This window comes from Crinia signifera, chromosome 2 (genome assembly GCF_055691185.1).
Source record: "Crinia signifera chromosome 2, ASM5569118v1, whole genome shotgun sequence".
NCBI classification, from domain to species: Eukaryota; Metazoa; Chordata; class Amphibia; order Anura; family Myobatrachidae; genus Crinia; species Crinia signifera.
In genome coordinates this window covers 284,600,431-284,610,628 of record NC_139218.1, presented here as the reverse complement: position 1 = coordinate 284,610,628, position 10,198 = coordinate 284,600,431, and positions in this window count along the sequence as shown.

The following is a 10,198-nucleotide window of genomic DNA, read 5'->3' as shown; positions in this document are numbered from 1 at the left end:
TGGTCAACCCAATGCATGTCAACCTTTGCTTGATCGACCCAATGACCCATACCCGGGGTGATGGGTATGGGTCATGCTCGCCTTAATTGCTTTAAACTTGTTGCAAAAAAAAACCCACCTAACAACTTCCACATCCTTGTACAAAATTTAAAGAGGAAATTTAACCAAAGCTTGAAGAGAGATAAAGCAACAACTCGTTATTTCATATGTCAAACAGCACAGTTAAAAGACGATTGGTAAGTAACATAGTAACATAGTAATTAAGGCTGAAAAAAGACATTAGTCCATCGGGTTCAACCTATCTAACTTGTAACTTCTGACTTGAGTAAGTCAAATCTATAGGATTCCCTTAGTGGCCAAAAATGCATCCAGTTTTGATTTAAACTCATTCACAGTAGTTGCTGTAATCACCCCCACTGGCAATGAGTTCCAGAATTTTACTGCTCTAATGGTGAAGAATCCTCTTCTTAATTCAGCATGGAATTTCTTTTCCTCGAGCCTCAGTACATGCCAAGGTGTCCTATGTATAGGCCTGTTAGTGAACAAATCATCTCCCAGTTCCATATGATTCCCAATCCTGTATTTGAACATGCTAATCATATCACCTCTCAACCTCCGGTAGGATATCCCCTACATCAGTAATGGCTAACCTTGACACAACTGTTGTTGAACTACACACCCCAGCATACCCTGCATCAGTTTTACTATTTGGCAATGCTAAAACTGATGCAGGGCATGCTGGGATGTGTAGTTCAACAACAGCTGGAGTGTCAAGGTTAATTGAGCCACGTTCACAGCTTTTTTAATGCGTATCGAATAAAAGTTAATTTTATATACTAAAGAGTGCCCCTAGAAAAAGAGAGTGCTTTTCTTTCCCTCTTTCTGCATCTTATGGTGAATAAGCCACATTTTTATGGGAAAAATTGCAAAAAAGTATATTTTTAAGGTTACACGTTATTTACATATAAACAATACTTGTTATTGATTTACAACATACAACTCACCCCCCCCCCCCCACACACACACACACACACAAAAAGCTATGTTTATGTCTGACTTTATAGAGCTGTTTTGTATGATACTTTCTAACTCAGCTGAGTGATATGGTCAATATGGGGAGAACATCTTAATGCAACTTTTTACGTGTTCTGAGTACAAAAAAGTCCAACTTTTCATTAACTGGAGTGCTATTACATTGACTGATTTTGCAAAATGTTTGACTTTTGCGAAAAAATAGGACATTTGACAAAATAGGACCAAACTCGGCTTCCATTACATCCCGACACATTTGTTTTCCTCAGTAGGGTGCTCATCTTTTTTTATTGTGTTTCGGAATATAGTTTTTTTCTCATGTTGTTTTCATTGACTTTTGAGAAGCCACCCTGTTCTTTATGTTGTTGAGGGGGAACAAAAATTATTGTATGTTCTATTTTTACTGTATGTATATTTTCTCCAATGCTCTATGTACAAAATGAAATGACAAAGGAAAAAAATATCCTTTTTTGTTTTTTTGGGAAGGGGTTTTGCAAGGTATCTTAATGCATTGGTAAAGGAGCTTTAAAACATAGCGAAAATGTTTTGCCCGACAAACTAAAATTTCTGCCAACAGTTATATTTGACCTTCTCTTTAATGTGAGCAATTTCATTTTACAGACTTATGGAATATTCATGCGCACATTTCATAAGACGTCCGTGAACCACAACCTCTGCAGATCTTATTGTATTAATCCTCAAGTAACATTTCCATGGGTTGCTAAGACTACAGTCTCACCCCACATCTTGGTCTCCTGTATTCCTTTACTCCCTACATAGTTACAGTAACCACTTGCCTTCCATAGTGACTGGAGAAGTAGCACACATTAACATATATCACCGTATAACTTTTCCTATAATATCTATATGAGGCGGCAATGGAAGTATAACTGATGTAGGTGTAAATGGTTTCATTGTGACATATTAACCATCAAATACATAAATTCAGAATTTATGTGTTTTCATCATATTTCGTTCCCATGTAAAATGTCATTTCCATGGCAACAAATCTATTAGGAAAATTCATTATGTTTGTATACAATGGTTTAGTAAGCCATGTATTTAAAACCATTATTTAAAATAAGACTGCCAATTTAATGTTTATAATTAGGCATTGCGTCATTACTCTCATATCCTCATATCCTCTGAACTTATCTTATGAATTTAGCAAACAGGCACAGAAATTGTTTAACTGGTATTATTAATATATTATCTACTAAAGTTTTATGTTGTTATTATTATTATTATTATCATAGTGTGGTGTTTATTGAGAGGTCACCAGACAGGCTATTAGATCAGGTAAGTGGGCCTTTGTAGGATTTCCGTGGGCCGTGAGATGGACGGCCATGTCTCTCAAGGGGGCCTTGATGTGGCCAAGCCTGTTTACGCTGTTCTGTGTGTTGCCATAATAAAGTAAGAGGTGGGTATAAAAGCAACATGAACACAGCATAATGAGGATCATCCAGACCTGATCGATGGGCTGTGAATTCGATCAGCTGTGCATGCGTATGTATCACTGCATGCATTCGCGAGACCATTCTGCAATAAAATCCAGAGTCTAAATCGCAAGCATTTTGCAAGTTGATTGACAGGAAGACAGCGTTTGGAGATGATAATTGGGCGTGGTTCTGGTAGTGTCAGTAAAAATGCAGGCGTGCCCAGGCATTTTCAGGGAAGGCGTGTGACAGCCTGTTTTTATCGCACAGGCAGAGTAGGTTCTAGGTTATGCACAGACTGCACTCACTGGGAAAACCATTCAATGGCAAATGAGTTGTAAATGGATTTAATCTAATCGCCGAACAATCTGTGCTGAAGCCTGGATATCACTAAAACCTGCACTGTTGGTGTGCCTTGAGGACCGTGGTTGTGAATGCCTGCCATAGATGCTCATTTCAATTGAGATGGGCCAAATGGTACTTATCTGCCTTCAAATTGGGATCCCAATTGTGACAGTAAGTTGCAATAGTCGTTGGCCATCTAATTAAACTAAAAATTACAGTATGACTGCTGGAACTGCTCCCCACTTCTAAATAAAGGGGATAACATGCATGCACATCCACCCAGGGCCGGCGCCACCACTAGGCAGCTCTAGGCATTTGCCTAGGGCGCCGGCACCTGGAGGGCGTCAGTTTGCCCCTCACCCCCAGCATGGAGGGTTAGCGAACTGTGTAAAAAACTTGCGGCGCCGGCGTCCCTGCAGTGCTGGAGCGGGCAGGGGTCTCCGTGCCGCGGGGGTACCTGCGGCGCTGTCATTGTGTACAAACCTGGCGGCGGCCGGCGGGTCCCTGCAGTGAATAGAAAATAACTAGCGCTATGCGCATGGCGGCGTGGGAAGCGCTAGTTATTTTCTATTCACTGCAGGGACCCCGCCGGCTATACACAATGACAGCGCCGCAGGTACCCCCGCGGCACGGACACCCCTGTCCGTTCCAGCACTGCAGGGACGCCGGCGCCGCAAGTTTTTTACACAGGTACCCCACCATCACCGCCCCCCCCCCCCCCCGGCACCGGGGCGCCCCCACCCCGACTCGCCTACGGCGCTCTGGTGCCTTGCACCGGCCCTGCATCCACCCCAACATCGGACATGTACAGTACATAAACTATCAGGTTTATACTTATTTTGGAATTAGGCCCAATGTATTTAAAATGATATTTGTTACCAAATATAATTGAGTGCCTTCTTTTCAAATGAAAACTGCATGTTATGCACATCTTAAAGCCATTCGGTGTGGGCCAAAATCTAGGCTAGAGGCATTCCAGCTCTCATTCAGGAAACTCATTTGCATATTGTACTTTCATTTCTTCTTAATTTGTTCCCCTTTTTATGTGTTTAGATGATTTTTTTTTTAAATTAGAAAAAAAATTATATGTTGTTCTGCTAAATATTCCCATCGTTTAGCATTTGCCTATTATACTTTGCATGTTTCTGTTTCAGAATTTGAGTGAATTTTCCCAGTCCTATATGATAATACAATACAATACTATGAATTAACCAACATTTTCAGCTAATTTACACTTTCAGTGCATTCCAAATATGAGTGTATAAATTCATACACACACACACACACACACACACATATACACATTCATGCATACATACACACACACAAAAATACATACTGTACATATACAGTACACTGATCAGCCATAATATTAATTTCAACTGCCTTATAGTGTGTACAGTAGGACCCCTTCCTCCATGCCACCAAAGCAGCTCTCTCCCATCAAAGGCATGGACTGTACAAGACCTCTGAAGGTGTTCTGTGGTAACTGGCACCATGACATTAGCATCAGAACCTTTTAGTCATATAAGTTGTGAGGTGGGGCCTCCATGGCTCCGGTTCATCCCATAGACCAGTCATTCCCAACCACGGTCCTCAAGGCACACCAACAGTGCAGGTTTTGTAGATATCCAGGCTTGAGCACAGGTGACTTAATTAGTATCTGATGGATTCTGATTAAACCATCTGTGCTGAAGCCTGGATATCACTAAAACCTGCACTGTTGGTGTGCCTTAAAGACCGTGGTTGGGAAAGCCTGCCATAGATGCTCATTTCAATTGAGATGGGCCAAATGGTTCTTATCTGCTGTCAAATTCTATGTTTCTATGTTTGTATGAGATCTGGGGAATTTGGAGTCAACATCTTGAACTGTTCTTATGCTCCTCAATCCATTCCTGATTAGTTTATTAAACTGCTAAAAGAGGTCACTACTACCATCACAGAATATCGTTTCCATGAAGGAGTGAACTTGGGCTGCAATGACGTTTATGTCGGTGGTTTCTGTCAAATAACACATAAATGCCAGGACCTAAGATTTCCCAGTAGAATTTTAACCTGGTGCCATCTGTTCCCCAGGTTACTAACATGCAGTGCACACATGACAGGGTCATATGGGGGTATTAATAGGCTGCCCCATATGCAGCAAGCAAGTTCATTCTTTCTGACAAAATCCTTCTTAAGGTCCATACACACTGGGCAACTATGCCCAGTGTGTATGGACAGCGGTGATGTCAATCATCGCTGGGGGAAAGCCGCTCAGTGCATACACACTGAGCGGCTTTCCCCCTGCCCCGCGCAGACGGAGGGGGGAGGACGGCGTTGCATAGTGCAGAGCTATGCAAAGCCATCCTCAACGCTGCTCATCTGCTGGTATTACCAGCAGATGAGCGGCTTTCCCGGCGATGATGCGGGAGCGCGCAGCAGCGCTCATCGCCGGGGCCTACACACTGGGCGGCTTTCAGCTCAAAGTCGCCCAGTGTGTGTGGGCCTTTAGATGGACAAAACCATGTACACTGTAGGTGGGGCAGATGTAAAATGTGCAGAGAGAATTCGATTTGGGTGGGGTTTTACGTCAAAGTGAGATCTATATTGCAGTGTAAAAATAAAGCAGTCAGTATTTTCCCTGCACAGAAACAAAATAACTCACCCAAATCTAACTCTCTCTGCACATTATACATCTGCCCCCCTGCAGTGCACATGGATTTGTCCATCTAAGAAGGATTTTGTCAGAAAGAGTGAACTAGAATAAGGCCCTGTGTTCTTTCTGCCATCTTTCTGCCATCTTTCTGCCATCTTTCTGCCATACCTAGCCTTAACCTTTTCAGCAATTTGTGCTAGACTAGCTCTTCTGTGGGATATGACCAGACAGGCCAGACTTAGGGTCAGATGCACTAAGCTTCAAAGGTGATAAAATGGAGAGTTTTAAACAACCAGCCAATCAGCTCCTACCTGTCATGTCACAGGCTGTGTTTAAAAAATGGCAGGTAGGAGCTGATTGGTTGGTTGTTTATCACTCTCCCTTTTATCACTATTAAAGCTTAGTGCATCTTGCTCTTAATGAGAATTGGGCGTTCCTGACCCTTTCACCAATTTAACAGTTGTCCTATCATACCACTTTTGGTAGATACTAACCACTGCATACATATACACACATAGGGCCTTATTCTGTTTGGTACGGTGGGACCGTATACGGGCGGATCAGGTTTTTTTTTCATCTGCGCATGCGTATCTTTAGCAATGCGCATGTGCGGCGACCTCACACCGCTCACGGATGGGTCTCTCCGTGCGAAAAATCCTGTCCGCAAGAGCACGGTCATTGTGGGTGGCATGTGGGTGTTTTTATGGGAGCGGCCGGAATAATGAGGAAAACTGGGTGTAAACATGGGCGTACACGGGGGTGTGCACACAAAATGCACGGTGCCACAACCGCCTCGATCGGCAAACGCACCGTGCATTTTGGCCCAAAAACAGGCGGACGCCAAAGATAGCTCCAGACCACCCCAAGAAATAACTTATGAGAGCGGACGCCTGGGTCTGCTAATTAACGCTGATTACTAGTCACACACATACACCTGAATGTAATAAGCAATGCTGCAGGCTATTAAGTGAAAACCATTATTTCACTACTTGCAAGCCACACACAGCCCTCAAACACATTGGAAGCATATCTTTCTATACTTCTCAACATGTAAAGGTTGGTTTAATTTTAGGTAATATTCATTCTAATATCTGGTTATATATGTCCAGGTAGTTATTTTATAACCATCTACAACCATTTAGAAAGTGTTTTTGTATTCTTTAAAAAGCAGGACACTCAATTCACAGGAGTCAATAACACAAACATACCAGTTTTTATTATGAAAAAGACACATAAACCACGTCTAAAGGCCCATACACACTTGAAGATTTTCATTTCAAAAGACTTTGCCAAAATCTTTGATAGCTATATCTTTCACCAAAGTAGTGCGTACACACTGAGCTATTTTCCCCAAAGAGCGAGAGATTTTCAGGAGGCGAAAGACTTTGCTGAAAATCTTTCATTATGAATGGGCTGGGTTTGAATTCCAAGGGTTCCATATATATACAGTATATCGGTGGCAGTGGGCATATAAATATATAAACATTGGTGGGCAGTGTTGGCACTAATGTATGCATTGCTGGCACAGACCAGCAATATATACGTTACCGCCAACACTGCCCACCAATGTTTTTATATTTATATGCCCACTGCCACAAATGTATATTTATTTAAATGACCCCCCCCATGTGCCCCTGGAGCGTCTCGGAGGCCATCACCGCATCACCCTCCAGCCCCTTCCCTCCCTCGGAGAGATGTTTCCGCATAATTTCCCCATGGAGCAACGCGGCAACCCCCCCCCCAGTGGAGTGGGTAAGCGCCAAAGCGCCCTCCCTCCCCGCCTGGGGCACCCCGTGCCCTACACTATCCATGGCCGTCCCCAGCAGATAGCGACGCACACAGCTGCCCACCAATGTATTTAAATGCACCAACAATATATTATAATATATCATATAATATTAATATATATATATATATAAAATATATATTAATATATTATATATATATATATATAATATATATATATATATATATATATATGGGATGCAGTTAAGATACCGGTGGTCGAGATCCCGGCGTTCGGAATCCCGACCGCCGAAATCCCGACATATTCTCCCTTCGGGGGTGTCCACGACACCCCTGGAGGAAGAATAATTTAGTGTGCCGAGCGTAGCGAGGCACCGGGCCCGCTGCGTGGCGAGCGCAGCGAGCCCGCAAGGGGGGGCGATCCACGTCCCCCCCTTGTCGGGATTTCGGCGGTCGGGATTCTGAACGCCGGGATCCCGACCGCCGGGATTCAATACTGAATCCATATATATATATATATATATAGATCCGGATGTTCGGCACTCTGGTTAAAATGACAACTTGCCGGGGTGCCTTCCTATTTATTGATAAATAACGAATACCCTCTGGGTTTTGAAGTCCAGTAAGGAAAAGCGGCACTCCACGGGCTTAAAGTAGAAAAAGGCTTTTTATCCATGAGGTGAGTAGTGTACATCAAGTCTTGATGTACACTACTCACTACTCACCTCATGGATTAAAAGCCTTTTTCTACTTTAAGAGGGAGATCCGTCTGTACACGGTGGCGTACGCTCAAGTGTACGCCACTCCCCATTGTCGGTGTCTGTGAACGTCCATGTGCGGCTGTTCTGTGGGTGGACTTACGGGAAACGTACGGTGTGACGGACCGTACGTACGTTTCACCGTACCAACCAGAATAACCCCCATACAGAGAAAGTACTTAACTACTCTGCTACTGTATTTCTGACAAAAGTTTAAATGTGTTTTAAATATTGTTTAAATGTGTTTTATAAAATATGAATAACTGTTTTTAGTATTCTCTAAAAATGCTAAATTTTTGGTGATAATGAAATACTATTTTTAAGGTAATTTTTAAATTCATTATGTTTACATTCCACCAATGTTTTGTGTGATTTCTCATATAAAGTATTGCTTTGCTGTAAAGGTTCATGGTTAAAATATCAATTTGATACATTCACAATTCATCATCATTCTTAACAACTTTTTCAGCTTCCACCATTACAGAGTAATCCCTAATTATCTGTAATTAACTGTAACTTATTGCAGTCCATAAACAGATAGCAATAGGCTTAGCTGTCATGTACATTCTATTGTACTTCTGTATTTAGCTTTATGCCAAAAGCATATGAAAAGGTGACGGTCTATTACACAATGACAATTATCTTCAATTACTGACTCATACGATAATAGCTATTCAAGGACAAAACCGTTTTCTTTATTAGTATGTAATATTCTAAAATAAAAATGCAAGAAAAAGACTTATAAGGGAAATATAATTGCTAATTGAATAACTGACTTTATTGGACAATTCCTGTAAATTCCATAAGATATTTGCTAATTCTTAAGCAAAAAGCCACTCATATATCCATGATTTTAATTAAACTGCTAAGACAAGATACACTACAAGGACCATGTCTAATTTAGGAAATCCCTGTCTAAATAGAAGAAATTCCCACTTCAGAATTGCAATTGAGTACATAGTACTTGTGGAAATGATGAGTGCCCCAGGTTAAAAGGGATAGTATGAGAAGGAAATAATGCAGTTTATTTATTTATTTACAGTTTCTTATATAGCGCAGCAGATTACGTAGCGCTTTACAATTGTAAATGTCACAGACCCTGCAGTTACTGTAATACAGGTGGCACAAACCCCACTGTTACTATAATAAAGGTGGGAAAAAACAACCTTGCGGTTGCCCTCACAAAATGAGATGCTGAATAAATAATTCAAGCAGAATCTATCAATTTATACAGCGAATAATCAATCCAATATTTTGCAGCAGATTTATGGTGTGACTGTGAAATCACCCCCAATTAATTGACGAAACATGCACAAAGCAGGTTACCAATTTCAAAGAATCTAGACAACTGCAATATATAATATATAGCGCCTACAATTCTAAAATGTCCACAAATTCCATAAAAGTTCACAAAATAATTGAAGATAATTTTCCAAGAATGTATTTTATTTGATTCTTCAAAGGTAGTATGAACAATGGGTACTTGTGTATTCGCCGGGCGTCCGGTACGTAGTTAGCGTAGCAGCGCTGTCAGAATCAGCGTAGTGTTCCCGCGGCCAGCATAGTTAGTGTAGTCAGTCAGAGTCAGCGTAGTTAGCATAGTCAGTCAGAGCCAGCGTAGTTAGCGTAGTCAGTCAGAGCCAGCGTAGTTAGCGTAGTCAGTCAGAGCCAGCGTAGTTAGCGTAGTCAGTCAGAAGTAACGCAGTGTTCCCGCGAGCATCCCTGTCAGAATCAGCGTAGTCAGACAGTCAGTGTCCCTGTCATACTGTAGCTGAAGGTAAAGTGACAGTGTAATGGCTGCAGAACCTGTGACAATGTTTAGCTTGCCAAAGACAGAGTAGGAGGCAGTGTTATTCTTTCAATAGCACCATTTGCTGCCACAGACTAAAAATTGCATAAATGGAAACCCAATGCGCCTCAGCATGAAGGAGTCAATGTGGCGCTGCCATATCAAATTGTGCCGTAAGAAGGTGAGCCTGCGTGTGGCACATTGGTTCCCAGGTTGCTGTTTACCGTTTTTGACACTGTTTTTGATACCCCCACTATCCACGTTGGCCCGAAGTGTTGCGACCACAGCGAGCCCCGCGAGGGGATGCAGTATGCGTCCTCCTGACCTTTTCATACCCACACTATCCACGTCGTTGTGGAGTTGATGTTATAAAGTGTGGCGAGCGCAGCGAGCCACCGAGCCCAAAGAGAGGGGACGCGGATTACTTCACATGTGTTCCATGTCCCCTCGTGGG